Raw genomic sequence first — 16,756 nt, 5'->3', positions numbered from 1 at the left:
AGAGGATTAGAGATCCTTATTGTGTAAATATTGCTCTTCTTGGAAAGCTAGTTTGGACTTTTTTCCAGCAGTCAAACAAGCTATGGGTCCAATTGTTGGATGCCAAGTACCGATCATCTCTATATGACTGTTTTAGTTATCCTAAGAACAAGGACTCTCCCATTTGGAGGTGTCTTTGCAAGGCTTGAAAAGTGTTGAAGGATGGATTTGCTTGGTGTATTGGAGATTTGAATCAGAATTTTTGGTTTTCTAGCTGGAGGAGAGAAGGACGGTCCAGCTTGTTCCGGAAAAGCATAAGTTTTTGGCTTGGTTGTGTCTTAAGGAGGCTCTTCCTACTGCAAGTTTTCGCTTTAGAAGAGGGATATCGTCATCGGATAGGTGTCCAAGATGTCTTTCTAGCCAGGAATCAGTTTTACATTGTATTCGGATTGTCCAAAAACTCAGCTTGTCTGGCATAGGTTGGATATTTCTTGTCATCCTTTGGATTTGAAGAACTGGTTCTTGTATCATAGCAGAGAGCATCCGTTCAAGTTCTTTTCGGGACTTTGGTGGATATGGCGAGCAAGGAATAATGACATATTTAATCCCCATGAAACTTGGCCTCCAGAAAAAGTGATTTGTCTGGCATTAACTTCAGAAAAGGAGCTTAGAAATATTTTTGAATTACAACGTATGTCCATTCCCTCTACTCTAAATGGTTTTTGGAATCCCCCATCCATTGGTACTTTTAAGATTAATTGTGATGCTAGTTATTTTGGTTCGGGTGATAGTGTTGGTTTTGCTTGTGTTATTAAAGATTGTAATGGGAGTTGGCAAAGGGGGTGTTTGGGAATGATTGAGAGTAATAGTATTTTTCAAGGAGAATTGTTTGCTATTTGGAGAGGATATCTCTTAGCTTGGGATGTGGGTCAACGAGATGTTATTTGTGAGACGGATTGTGTGGAAGCATTTAATCTTGTTATTCAAGATGGTTTTGGGTTTATTGATCCATTGGTGCTCAAAATAAGAGATATCATGCATTGGAATTGGCGTGTTGACTTTCGTTTGATTATGAGAGATGCAAACACGGTGGCAGATACTATGGCAAAGATGTCAATGAAGTTACAACTTTCGCATGTGGAGCTTCTTTTACCTTGGGAAGAGTTTAAGAGTAGTCTTAAACGGGACTGCCCCTCTATTTAAGCAGTTCCTTGTTTTATTTATTTTGTTTTTCTTTATTTAATTTATTTCAGTCACAAAAAAATGATAATTAAATTCTACTAACAAACTTTGTTAGCAAAATAATTGCGCTATTAAATTTATGAACAATTATTAAACTTATTTTATTATTTTGTTTGTATATTTTTCAATCTTATTTTGACTACATAGATTGATATTAACTTTTGGCACAACCCAGCATGTTTGTTATTAGAAAAATTAGTATAAAATCCGGGCTAGACTCAGGCCAAATATTATTCTATCATAAAAGTTTATTGATACTTATTTATTGATAATAATAATAATTATTACTTTGAATTTGAAAAAAAATTGATGTATAAAAAATTAAAAGTTTATTGTATAATATGTAAGGTTATTCCATCTTCTATTCCTAAAGGTCAAAATAATTTTATTATTTTTCTAATTCATATTAGTGGATTCTAGTTAAATATCAAAGTTATTTTTATATTTAAATAAGTATTTCTACATTCTGTTACTATTATACAATTTAAAAAAAATTAAAATTTTAATAAAAATAATTTATATTATAATTGTACAATATACAAATACCAACTAATATAAGTAACGTTTCATTATATTATTAGACCCCTAATCTATTGTTCATGTTATACACAAATTTTGTACTCAATTTACTTTACTATATTTATGTATAGTTTGTATATAAAAACATTAACATATATATTTATTGAAAAAATTAATTTATTTAGTATACAAAAACTTTTTTTTTCAATTTTTTATTATATTGATGTTTAATTCGATAAATATTTTTTAATTTACATCTTTTCTACTTCTAATAACAAACAGACGAAAAAAAGTTAATGAACAAATTATTTATAATTTTTATCAACAATAGAAAAACATAAATGAGAGAATTTACAATCATTTATGATTAATGTTTCACAAACATAATCATGCATAATACCAATTTCAACCAATTTGCACACACAACCTCTTAAAAGATATAATTTTTATGAGTCGACCATCTTATAGAATTTAAATTATGTTGGAGTATTAACAATTAATGTTTTTAGCATAGCTAAAAAATAACATTTTTATTTACAATGATAAAAGTAAAATATATATATATACTTTCTTTTTTATTTTCTTCTTTATTTGATGTGTTAGTGTTCTTTATTTTATTTTTTTTCTTTTTTTGTATATGCACATTTCTAAAAGCAAAAAATTATTTATGTTGACCTCTTCTTAAATCTTTAAGATGTGTAACTAAATGAGCTTTTTTTTTTATCTAAATTTGCCGGTATACCATTACAAAAAAGTTTATACATTTAGAATTCTATACTTTTGAAAAATTGGTATAGTAAAATTTTCTAAAACCAACTATTGGTCAATTGTCCTTACGATTAATATTAGACTATAATACAATATAGTTTTTTTTATAATCTTTAACAAACGACTACAGAAACTCGGTAATTCATATTGTTATTTGTAAATAAAGGTAAGAAAGCATATATAGATCTTATAAAATTAACAAATTTGTTTTTTCACCATTTCAATATCTTAGAGATAATCAATAAATATTATTTTTGTTACTTTCTATCCAAATACAAAAATAAAAATATTTAAAATAAAATTCAATAATATAAGGACTTTTATCATCTTGGGAGCAAAATTCGTCCTTTTATATATCAGTAAAATAAAAAACTTAAATCCTTCGCTTGTTATTTATATGTTCAATAGATTTTTTTAACGCATAATTATAATTTTGCTCCCAAAGAAGAATAGAGCCATATTTAAAGCTTGTTTACCCATTAAAAAAAATAAATAAACAAAATAAAATCAAACATAAAACTCACTGATACAGAACTTAATAAATATCACATCTGTAAAATATGATTAAATATACTAAATTGGGTCAACAACAAAAATATCAAAAATAAAATAAAAAGTAAATTACTTACTGCAAAATTTTTTTTGCTGCAGCCATTTCCAATCTGATGTGATATGGGAGTATTATAAGATAGCGTTTGTTTTGAGGTATTGAGACAGAGACGGAAAGACTGAGACTTAGTATCATTTTGTTGACTCAGAAATTGGTACTAAAATTTCTGTCTCTGTCCTCAAAATTTCAGTATTTTAGTATCTCCAAAAACTGGGGACACAGGAGACTGAAATTTTTAGAGACGGAGACTGAAATTTTAATAACATTTTTATATCTAAAATACCCTCATTTCAATTAATTAATTTCAATTTTATTCTTTGTACAAATAAAATTAGAGGTTCATTCTTGTTTCAATTTCTGTCTCTCACTGTACACCAAACAGAATAATTTATTTCAGTTTCTATCTTTAAATTTCTGTCTCTCAGTCTCAGTTCAGTCTTTGTCTCTCTATAAAACACTACCTAAAAGAGATATCAAAGAAACTGTTATGACATTCTTCCCTTGACCCACACAATTTTTAAACACTAATCTTTAATTAAAAAGATTTTGGGAGCCAGTTTACAATGTACTCATGATAAAAGATTGATAACTTATAACTGATAAATATTTGGTTGATTATCTTAAAACCCTCTATTTGTGAAGTTCTGTTTGCTTACACCTTCAACCCCTCCTCTAATAGGTGGATATACTTTAGTTGGCAGATCAAAAGAATAGAAGCAGGAGCAAAACCAATGCATTTATTCACCAAGATATTCAAGAAAGCGAAAAAAAAAAGATCCAAGTAGGTTTGATAGATATCTCACAAAAAAAAAGTTGAAAAAAATAGTCAATCAAGTATCTATGTTTACAAATTAAGTTTCAATTCTCATTTATAAAGTAATAACTTTCATCCTTACTAAGTGTAAGCTAAAGAATCTTACACTATAGTAAGTCTACGAATTGAATCTATTTCTTAGTTGATGTTCCGAATTTAAAAAGAGGTAGCAAAGATTTTCAGCCGAATTTAAAAATTTTTTTTCCCACACAAATCTATTTGTTGACTTCTCTCCATTCTCTAAATATTGAATAAGAGTCTTTATTAATTTTAGTTAATTTATTTGTTTATTTGGATTTCGTCCATCCTATTCACCTTTTTTATAATGCTGCTCCTTGTTTTGTATTTAAAATAATGAAGGTCCTCCCCTTATTTGATTGACCACACAGTCCATAATATAACATTTAGGGATTTAAACCGAGAAAACAAATAAATAAAGCTAATTATTGAAGATTCATTAGAGATGCCTAAGCCTGTTTTAACTTTCTAATAAAAGAAAATTACTTATTATTTAAGACAATTTCAATTAATACTTTTTCAATCTGAATTGCATAATTTTAGATGTGTCGAAAAATAACAACAAAAAATTCACCGTACATTGGTCCTGCATATAAGTGTGCTAAGAATCTTATCTTTGTTATTTTTTTAATTTTAAAAAATTTGTAAAAAATAATTAAACAGATAAAAAAAATTGCTGATATAAGAATATTTGTTTTAAGATGCTAAATCTACCTACCATGAATATCGAGCACTTGCATGTACAAAAATATTCCTCATCCATTTCTTCAGCATTACTTGCTTCAATTGCCAATGCTTCAAGATTAGAAGAACCACCAAAAGCAGGAGATGAATGTAAGCCTCTTGACATCTGAGAATTTTTTCCTAGCAAAATTGCTCAATGAACTAATAGTCCCTTCAATACTTAAATAAAAAGTAATTAAAAAAATCAATATTTATATCTCATTAAGATCTCTAAAGAATTAAACATGCTTACCTCTTGTAGTGTGATAACATCAATATTTATATCTCATTAAGGTCTCGAGAGAATTAAACATGCTTATTTCTGGTAGTGTAATAACTTTGCCTCTTTCTCATCAAGCAATCCCTGAAACTCTGCCAATTTAATATTGAGATTTAGAATGTCTCTTTTAAATAGGTTGATAGCATTCATCTCTAAACTGATCTTCAGTAGTGGAAGTGATTTTTAAGAAGGCATGGCAACAGAAATTACTGGCAAAGTGAATGCGTTCGAATAACTTTAAACAAAAATATCTTACGCCCAAAATAAAGCTCTTAGCTACTACTTGCCAATACTCGAAAGTACTCTCAAAATAACTCAACTTGCACTACTTTTAAAGGGTAAACCTCCCATGAACCAAAGAAATGCACAACACTGCAATAGAGTTTCCCATTTCAACAAAAAATTACTTCACAACCCGCTAAAATCGTGTAAAAAAACCAACAAAAGAAAAGAAATATTACAATATTGTTCAAAAATGGCTAAAATATTTTCACTGGCGTAAGTTTTCTACTATAGAGTAGTCTTCATTTTGTGTTTGATCTTGTTCTCACCCTCTATTGGCTTCTCCTTCCTCTCCTCGTCTTCCGAACCACTCTATCTTTCGCTTGCCACCATCTTTTCTTTCCTTTGCCAGATACTCTTCTAAGAACAGCATCGACCTACTACATTCGGTATCTTCACTGCCAAACGTTACTACAATCACACACAACAAAGGACACAAAGGACTTCGGTGACAATCCATTCAATAAGTTTTATTTTTAATTTTTAATTTGTTATTAAACCACATAGAAGGAAATTGCACCAAGCAATTTTTTCTTCCCCTACTTGTACTAATAAAAAGTTAATTAAAAATCAAACTTGACTTGCATTAATATATTTGGTAAATTAAATTTAGACAGAGTTTTTGAAAAGCTTCATTAATATATACATGATATCTTTAGGCATCATTTTGAATACTAACCATTTTTATTTTTTCTATTGTTTGGATGGTTTGAATGAATTGTTACAAATTAATCTAGCTATCTATAAACTTGCATTGATATCCAAAGAAGTACAAAACAGGGAACAGGAAAAGAAAAGAAGAGAAGCAAGTCAATCCTAATGTAAGATATATGTCATTAAAAGGCTAGTTAATACATATCTTATGGTCTTTAAGATTTCTTCATACAAAATCACATATAAAATCATATTTTCTATGTATAAATTCATTTATTCAAAAATGCTAAATTGTATCCTATCATCATACATCGTCTCAAAAGCCAAAAAGATAGTGTCCAAAACAAATGGAAAAAAACGCTCAAAATATTCACAAGTTGGTGATAAATTCTAATGCTCAACTTAGTGGTCAATGTATTTTTGCATCGCAGTGGTCCATGTATTTTGATATTTAATTTTACTTTTTATGTTTCAAAAATTTTATCCTCCATGCTTGTAAATTAGCCACATAGTCATTGTATCTGTGAGAAAATAATGTACTCTGTGTGTCAGACTTCATCATATAATTTACGTTTCATAATCCAATATTTATGAAAAGATTGTTGTATTCCTACCTGAATTAGTATTTCTCGTTCCTCTTCCAGGACCCGCATCTTTACTACGGCAGCCTGATAATTTGACTGCCTTTTCTGAAATAATTGTGCATCCTTGTAGGTTTGAGCTTTGTTAGTTTGTTTACTAAAAAGTCATGGGCAAACCCAACTTATAACTGTAAAAATAACATCTTGAAGCACATACCGTAACAATACACGTAGCTTGAGTACACATTTCTGTGAATTACTATATTAAAAGAAAGCTGGTTATTAGCTAATAAATTATCTACAACTAAACATATAAGTTAGTAGTGATTCTTGATGGAGATGAAAATGCATTCAGTTATGATAGCAAGTTGAAATTGATTGTATAACAAAATTTGTATAACAAATTCTGTTAGAAATTAGTGTTGCTGAGTCAGGGTATCATTATCTTAATTAGTTAATTGCTTTAAATTAAATTAGGAATTAGGGATAAGTTAGTAATATAAATAGTAGGCAATCTGTAACTTATTTTACTCAATTTTTCTTTCTGAATCAATATACAGAAACTATTCTCTCTCTCTCTTTTCCTCCCCAATTCTTCTCCCAAAATCTCGATCAAGAACTCGGTTTTATCATGGTGCGGTGAGCGTGGGAGATCGAGATTGAAGAAAGGGTGTCGGTGATGCAATTGGAGCTGTGGTTTAGTCACTATGGCAAACAACTCTAGTTCAGACCCTGAGGTGAATCAAACTCCAGATTCAGAATTTTCTCTAGCGGAACTTCAAAGCTTAGCAAGGGTTTTGAGCAAACTCTCAAATATGCAATTATCAAGCGCAACATCAAGTGCCAATTTCTTATCAGATCCATCAAGTGTTTATTACTTGCATCCAGGTGAGAATCCGGGAATCTCTATTGTTACTGTTACCTTGAACACTCAGAACTATAATTCCTGGTCTAGAGTTATGAGGTTAGCTTTGAAATCAAAGAACAAACTAGGATTCATTGATGGAACTATACAAAAACCGAATAAGGATGATCCAACTTTTATAGCTTGGGATAAATGCAACACATATGTTGTAGCCTGGATTAATTTGTCATTGAGTACTGAAATTGCACAGAGTGTAGCTTGGAATGATATTGCTGTAGATATGTGGGTTGATTTAAAGCACAGGTATTATCATGGAGATTTGTTTAAGATTGCTGAGTTAGAAGAAGAATTACACACAATGAAACAGGGAGATCTAACCATCACAGGATACTACACGAAAATGAAGGCAGTTTGGGAAGAAATTGAAGGCTTCCAGCCAGTTCCTAAATGCAAGGATTGCAATGAAGAGTGTGATTGTGGTCTTCAAACAATGAGGAATTACAGAAGAGAGAATTATGCGGTAAGGTTCTTGAGAGGCTTGAATGAGCAATATGGGACTGTGAGATCCCAAATAATGCTTATGAGACCTATTCCTACTATCAATGAAGTGTTCTCTTTGCTTACTCAACAAGAGAGGCAGCTTCATGGTCCAGATCAGGAGGTTAGAAGTTTTACTGCAGTGGCCAATTCAGTGCACAATTTTAACAACTATGTCCCTAGAGGAAGAGGACGAGGGGGACGAGTAGGGAGAACTGGAAGAGGTGGTGGAAGGAGCTCATCTAAGACATGTTCATATTGTCATAAGGTAGGGCACCTTGTGGATACTTGTTACCACAAACATGGGTATCCACCCCATCTCCAAAGGCAACAATTATCACGGGAAGTAAACAATGCAGCTGTGACAAATCAGATAGCCACTGAAATTGAAAGAAATAGTGGTTGTACAGAGAAACAAGAGAAGGAGAGTGATGTTCAATCTTTGTCTAATCAGAATTTGAGAAACGCACTGCTTACCTTTCTTCAACAGGAGTGTACATAGCCTTGTCAAGGAGCAAATATGAGAGAAGCCTGCCACACCAATGCAGAAAAGAGAGGTATAATCTTAGAGACTTATACACTTTGCATGAGCTCCCATATTGCACATTTATTGTCAGTAAAAACTTTTTTTTCAAACTCTTGGGTGCTAGACACAGGTGCACAGATCATGTGTCACACTCAATGCATTTTTTTACTACTTTTAGGCATATTAGGCCAATTCTGGCCAAATTACCAAATGGGACACAAACAACAGCATGAATAAGTGGAACTGTGGTATTTTCAAACACATTTTATCTCAATGATGTGCTGTATATACCAAGTTTCAACTTTAATTTAATTTCCATATCTAAAATTACAAAAAACTTGCATTGTCAATGTGTTTTTACTGACCAATATTGTGAGATACAGAGCCAGAATTCCTTGAAGATGATTGGCACAGCTAGAGCAAAAAGAGGGCTGTACATGATGCATTCACCATCTCAATTAGGCATTCCAACATTAGAGACAGCAGATACGAAGCATTTAGGACATCCATTGCATACAGCAAATTCAGAACATTGCAGCAAAAGTATATCGCTTAGCAATTGCAGCAAAAGTATATCACTTAGCTTGAATACTAGGATTGCAGATACAATTGCACAAAATCAATGTTTTTCAAATTTTTCAAATAATGATTTGTGGCATTATAGGTTAGGCCATGTACCACAAAGCAAATTAGAAATAATAAAACAAATTTATCCTTTTATACAGTGCAATAAAATTGAATATGATATACCTCGTGACTCTTGTCATTTTGCAAAGCAAAAGCGTTTGTCATTTCCTCTTAGTGAATCAAGAAGCCAAAATAGTTTTGATCTTTTGCATATGGATATTTGGGGTCCTATAGCATCAGTTTCTTTACAAGGTTTTAAATATTTTTTAACAATTGTGGATGATAAAACAAGATTTGTTTGGGTTTATTTCATGAAGTTAAAGTCAGAGGCAAGCACTTTGATACAAAATTTTATAACCTATGTTAAAACTCACTTTCAAACCCAAGTTAAGACCATTCGCTCGGATAATGGTCCTGAGTTTAAAATCACTTCTTTTTACAATTTACATGGCATCATTCATCAAACTTCTTGTGTTGAAACGCCCCAACAAAATGGTATTGTTGAGCGAAAACATCAACACATACTAAATGTTGCAAGGGCATTGTTTTTTCAATCTGGTTTACCAAAGTGTTTTTGGAATTATGCTATTGGTCAAGCTGTACATTTAATAAATAGATTACCAAGTCCAGTTTTGAAAAATCAAACCCCCTTTGCAGTTTTATTTAACAAAAATACTGACATAAATCATATTAAAATTTTTGGTTGCTTGGCTTATGCATCCACTATTTTACAAGGAAGAAAAAAAATTGACTCAAGAGCACGAAAAAGTGTATTTCTTGATTATCAAACCGGCACTAAAGGGTATGTTCTATTTGATCTTCACACTAGGGAAACATATTTGTCTAGAAATGTAGAATTTTATGAGCATTGTTTTCCATATAAATCCACTCAGATAATTCCTCAAGAAAGTCAAGCTGATTTTGCTCCCAAGCATAACGTTACTTATCATTTTGATGACATTGATCCTTTTGTTGATAATTCATTGAATTTGCAATATCCTTCATCCCCATTACATTCCTATACATCTTGTCCGCCACAATTGCATGACTTGAGGTCTCAATATATACATCATGAGCCCACAAATTCATCTCATAGTACACCAATTTCACATCCTCATGCATCTCAACCTAATTCATCCCATCATATTCAGCCTAGAAGATCCACCCGCATTAGAAAGCCACCTAATTACCTACAAGACTATCATTGCATGTTAGTTGACATAGGTTGCTCTAATGTCCAATCATGTTCAAGGAAATATGGACTATCTCGAATGGTGGATTATGGGCGGCTCTCTCCCATCCATAGAGCCTTTTCCCTTGCTATAACTACTACAGTTGAGCCGAAGACTTATGAACAAGCTGTTGTACACGAGTGTTGGAGAAATGCAATTAGTGCGGAGTTACTCGCTCTTGAGAAGAACAAAACTTGGATAATTACTTCTTTGCCTCCGGGAAAGCGTGTCATTGGTTGCAAGTGGGTCTTCAAGGTTAAATTCAATCCCGATGGAAGTGTTGAAAGGCATAAAGCTCGACTTGTGGCTCGAGGTTTTAGTCAACAAGCTGGCTATGATTACTTTGATACATTTAGTCCGGTTGTATAGCTCACTACATTGAGACTTCTACTCACTTTGGCAGCAGCAAAAGGATGGGAATTATACCAGCTGGATGTGAATACCGCCTTTTTGCATGGTGAGTTACAAGAAGAAGTATACATGCTTCCTCCACAAGGCCTTGTTGTTCCCAATAGTGCAGTTTGTCGGCTTGACAAGTCTTTGTATGGTCTCAAACAGGCTAGTCGGCAGTGGAATTTGCGTCTCAGTGGCTTTCTTCAGCAGCATGGCTTCATCAAATCAAGCCATGATCATTCTTTCTTCACCAAACACACAAATAATGGCCTGGCTGTAATTCTTGTATATGTGGATGATTTAGTTTTATCTGGAGACAATCTGGTTGAAATTGAGGCTATCAAGAAAGCATTGGATGCTGAGTTTAGCATCAAAGATTTGGGAAAGCTAAAATTTTTTCTTGGTATGGAAGTGGCACGTAGCTCCCGGGACATTGCCTTATATCAACGTAAGTACACACTTGACTTACTTGAGGGGTTTGGGATGTTAGAGGCGAAACCAGCCAGTGTTCCTATGCTTTATAATGGTAAAATTTCTAAAGAGAATGGTACGAAACTTGAGGACCTAACATGTTTTCGGAGGTTACTTGGAAGATTACTATATTTGACTAATACACGGCCAGATATTGCATTTACTGTGGGAAAGCTTAGCCAATTTCTTGATTGTGCTACTGATGAACACTACAAGGCTGCTCTACATATCCTTCGTTACATCAAGCAAGCTCTTGCGAAAGGGTTGTTCTTCTCATGCCAAAATGCTCTTCGCCTCTCTGGTTTTGTTGATTCGGATTGGGCAACCTGTGCTGATTCTAGGAAATCAGTGACAGGTTATTGTTTTTTCTTGGGATCTTCTCTCATTTCTTGGAAGAGTAAGAAGCAAACGACTGTGGCTTGTTCTTCTTCGGAAGCAGAGTCTCGAGCCATGGCTCAGGCAACAAAAGAGGGTCAATGGTTGTTATTGTATTTGCTGCATGATTACCAGCTTCCTCATCCGCAACCTATTAATCTCTATTGTGATAATCAATCAGCCATGTACATTGCTGCCAATCCAGTGTTTCATGAGCGCACCAAACAGAATGCATTAATTAGATATGAGAATATATTTAATTTTTTGATACTAATAATCTAGCTACAATTATAAAAAACAAAGCTCATTAATTAGATATGAGAAAATATATTTAATTTTGAAAACACGTAGAAATAATCATAGAAGACTCTACAATTTAATAAATTAATTTGCTCTTTCATCTTTAGGACTAATAAGCCTGAACTCAAGTTCTATACTATAACAAACCAAATAAGAAAACCAAAAAAAAAATAAATAAGAAAAACTATTGCATCGAACCTTGGAACCAAATTACAGTAGCTAAAGGAGGATAAATCCTTTATTTGGAATCCTTAGCCTTATTCTCCTATTTGCTGTCCCTTGGCATGAGAAGTCTTTTGATAGTAATTGTGTCGCTGCTGGATCCATCTAGGAGAGTGCTCATTCATCTAACCTGATAATAGCATTTGTTAGCATCTCTGCACAACAATCCTCTTCATCTACCTACATGTTATCACAACACCATAATCTCAATCAATTTCATCACACTTTCCAACCATAGATCACAGCTTATCGACAATCAACTTATATTCTTTCATTTAAATTTTGTCTAGTTTACACCTTTAGAATTACATACCACAACATATCAAGTGATTTCACATATAGAAAAGAAATATTGAAAAAAAGAAAGTAACCGTCTCAATTTGCCCCCTGAAGGGTAAAAGTCAGGTTTCCATCTTCAATAAAAATTAATAGAAAAGATGAAACAAACAGCTTAAATAAATGAAAATCTAATTTTAGGGGAAAATAAAAACCTTAAACACCGTCCATCTCTTTGTCAATCTTGGCCTACATTTCGCGGAAGGCCCCTAGCTTTCTTCTTATCTGTTTCGTTGAGAACACGGGTTAGTAAAGATTGGTAATTTTGACCAAAATCAAAACTCTTTTACTCTAATTCAATCACTCTCTCAAAGAATACGTCATGTTTCACTATATATATGACATTTCAGAGCCTTATAACAGAGTATTTGGTAAATATAAACAATTATATAAGCTTTTAGAAGAAAAATAGTGAAAAAAACTCACCTGAATGTATTTTCTTTGAGACTGAGGCATGATGAACACTGTTCAAAACAGTGAAGGTAGATATGATGAAGTAGTGGGAACTGTGTAAGGCTAAGGCTAGTACTTTCTGCGAGTCGGACCAGGCTATCCTATGCTGGTAGTTCTTGTACTTTGGCGTTGCTGTTGTAGTTCTTGTATTCCACAGAGAGGAAATCATCTGAGGCGGCAGAGGTAGACGGTGCCAATACTGGGAGCAAATGAAAATAAACACTAAATGAATCCTAAAAATTTAAAGCTACTTTTTCAGTGCTGCAGAGTAAAATGAGGAATGAGAGCAAGAGAGAGATTCAAATCATGGATTTGAAATGGGGAAAGTTTTAATATTACTCAAGCTATTCTTTGATCTATTCAAGTAAACTCTATTTTGTAATGTATTTGCACATAGAAGCAACGTTTTTCAAACTCAGGATATTCAACACCTCTATTAATGAAATAGGATTAACTCTATGAAGAAAAAGTGAGAATAATATTGAACTAAACAAAGGAACCCTTCAAAGTCCATTTAAATTATAATTACTTACCTTAAGAAAAAGCGGATTACAGCACTGCACTCTCAAAGGAACCCCTTCTTTGCAGTCATAGCTTGAATACAGATTTCTGTGAATTACTGTGTTAAAAGAAAGCTGGTTGCTAAATTTAATTAGCTGGTAATTATCTACAACTAAACATATAAGTTAGTAAAATTATTCTTCCTCATATCTGTCTCAAGTCCATTTTGCATTTTCCTTGTCTTACATAAAACTATTTGATTGCTCTTATTATATATTGAAGAGTGCATGTATGAACAGCTTTTCAACGATATAAAAATGATTATCTATTATCAGTATAAAAAGTAAGTTTTCCCTAATTGCTTTCATGATAAAAAGTTGTACACTAAGAAAAGTACCACTTGATCGCAAACATAATGTATACCAAACATAATAGAAATTAATTCATCACCAAAGTACCACATGATCGCAATAATCCAAATATTTTTACCAAAATTTCAAAATAGTTATTAATAAAAAATCACAAAAGGCCTTTTTTTTTCAAAGCAAAATTATATAAACTTTTAAAAATAATATAAATAGAATTGGGAGACCATAAATATTTAAGTCTAGATCAGCACAAACAGTAGCACAATAACAAAATCCAACAAATTTATTCAGGATAGATATTAGAATATATTAAATGATCATAAAATGAAGAACAATAATTGCATTTGTGTACGGGAACTATGAAAAAGATTACTTTCCATAGATTCAAAATTGTTTTTGCTTCTGAGTATTCACAAAAGCCTGAGCAAAACTGATCAGAACATGTTAATAACATGATGATTAATTCAACTTAGGCATAGTTTGGTTCATAGCTTAAGTTTGCAAATAAATAAACAATAATTGATAGCATGGGCTAAGCTAAGAGCAATTTATTAATTAGTTATGAGCGTATGATCAAGTCATGGCTTTATAGATCATGCTGAAACTCAATACGCATACTTCAAATCATTAGCATAAAACAAACAAAAGGTGCAATCACAAAAATCAATCAATTGCACAATTCACAAAAGCAAAATCAAGATCTCAAAAAAAAAAAAAAAGAAAAAAAACTAACAAATTCAACACCTCTTTTTATGTTCATGCGGAACTGACTTTATCATCCCATGGCCAACACTATAATCAAGAGACAGGAATTGAGAATAGAAACCTTTTCCAACATAGAGAACCAGATGAAGACGGCAGCAGAGATGGCACCCACAAAAAGCATTTCAACATTCTTGAAGTGGTAAAAACAGTTCAAAAATAAAAATCAAAAGCATAAATGTGATACATAAGTTCTAAAATCCACTGGTGTGAAGATGAAATACTTAACTCTTTAGGGTTTTCTATCCAGCGGTGACCATGGCAAATAGCAGGCGGTTGTGGCAGTAGAGGAACTCCCTCCTCCCCTGCATTCTCTGCTTCGCGTCTCCTTCTACTACTTTTCTTCTTCCATTTTTTTCCTCTTCCCTCTTTCCAATGAATTTCTTTTCTTTTTGGAAAAATTCGCTGAAACTCAATACACATACTTTAAATCATTAGCATAAACCAAACAAAAGGTGCAATCATAAAAATCAATCAATTGCACAATTCATAAAAGCAAAATCAAGAACTCAAAAAAATAAAAAAGAAATAAAACTAACAAATTGAACACCTCTTTTTATGTTCATGCGGAACTGACTTTATCATCCCATGGCCATACTATCCTTAACCGCCATGACTGTAGCAGGAGCACCGCCTCCAGCAGCGCTGCCAGCAACTCGTAGTCTCTATTCTTCAAGTGTAGCACGCCATTCTGAGGATATTAACACGAAAAGGCATATCAATTTCGATTAGCATTTTCAACCAACCAAACAACAAAATAAAGTATGTCCGAACGAGAGAACTAACCATCCTTCATTCGCAGCACCCACCGGCGAAGAAACGGCTGCGACACTGTCCTGCGGAGGACGCAGCTATGCATATCCAACAGCGACAGTGGACTCCATCACTGCCGTCGCCTCATTCCTCTTCTTTTCTCGGTCGATTTAGCTTCCTTCTCTGTGACCGTCGCCATCCTCTTCTCCTTCTTCCGTCGTCCTTTCCTTCTCCACCATCGTTTTCTTCTTCTCTGCGACGTCAACAGTCTTGCTTCATCATCGGTTACTTTTTCTTCTGCCGTCTTTTCTTTCTTCGATCGTCATTTTCTTTGTTCGTCGCCACACTCTTCTGACTGTCGGTTTCTTTCTTTTTTTCATCTTTCCTTTTCTTTCTTCACTGTTTAACAAACAAATATATGAGGATAGCTGAAATAATAATTTTGAATTTCAATTTAAAACAAAATTCCGCCAATTCTTCTGTTCATAGTTCTTTAATCTGTAGATATTTAGATTTTTTAATATTTTATTAACAATTATTTTTTATTCAATTTGAATCAAAATTTTGCCCATTCTTTTTTATTCACAAATTCTGCTCCCTAACAACAAAGCCACCTGTTAAGCAATGGAAACAACCACTTGTCAAATATATAAAACTATACGTATCAAACAACCAATAATCTACTACATTCTTATTATATATTAATAGAAATAGATAGTTCTTTAATCTGTAGATATTTAGATTTTTTAATATTTTATTAATAATTATTCTTTATTCAATTTGAATCAAAATTCCGCCCATTTTTTTTATTCACAAATTCTGCTCCCTAACAACAAAACCACCTGTTAAGCAATGAAAACAACCACTTGTCAAATATATAAAATTACACGTGTCAAACAACCAACAATCCACTACATTCTTATTATATATTAATAGATTAAAAAGTCAATCAAAAAAGAGAAAGACTAGTGGCTTTGTCATTTCAATCTAAGGTCCACCATAGTTTATTAGAAACTCATCCTTATTAAGTTTGGAAAAGTTACATTATGTGATCAGAATTTATACAGCCTTGGTATTACATTAAAATACAACAAAGTAGAAAATATATATGCGGTCAAAATTATATAAGAGTTATAGTTAAGGAACTAAGTAAATCGATATACACTAAGATAAAGCTATTTATAAGGAGATAACAATGTAATAATAAAGTTAGTTGCTGTAGAATAGGAGACTGCCGTTAATACCCCCTATAAGCTCATGGTCGTGAAAAAACATGCGGCTTGAATCGGAGCTCGCAAAACCGTGATGTTCCTACGGCTTTAGTGAAAATGTCGGCTCGTTGATCAGCTGAGCGCACATAACGAATAACAAGATCACCTGCATCAACTTGGTCCTTCACAAAGTGATAATCTATTTTTATATGTTTGGACTTGTCGTGGATGACCGGATTAGAGCTGAGAAAAATGGCACTAATATTGTCACAGAGTAACATAAGAGCTATAGCAGTAGAGAGATAAAGTTCACGCAGAAGTTCACAAAGCCACATTCAGGTCCTGTTCTTGAAT

General features: G+C 32.7%; 1 long non-coding RNA gene across 1 annotated transcript; it reads right to left on the bottom strand.

The window, feature by feature from the left end:
* Positions 1-14,294: 14,294 nt before the first annotated feature.
* On the bottom strand, positions 14,295-15,553 carry LOC127741078 (uncharacterized). The gene is made up of 3 exons (XR_008001982.1): positions 15,225-15,553; positions 14,989-15,129; positions 14,295-14,843 (listed from the first exon to the last, which is right to left on the bottom strand). It is a non-coding gene; the product is annotated as an uncharacterized LOC127741078 (long non-coding RNA).
* Between the last annotated feature and the right edge of the window lie 1,203 nt (positions 15,554-16,756).

This window comes from Arachis duranensis, chromosome 8 (genome assembly GCF_000817695.3).
Source record: "Arachis duranensis cultivar V14167 chromosome 8, aradu.V14167.gnm2.J7QH, whole genome shotgun sequence".
Taxonomy (NCBI): domain Eukaryota; kingdom Viridiplantae; phylum Streptophyta; class Magnoliopsida; order Fabales; family Fabaceae; genus Arachis; species Arachis duranensis.
This window is presented reverse-complemented; position numbering and strand designations above follow the sequence as displayed.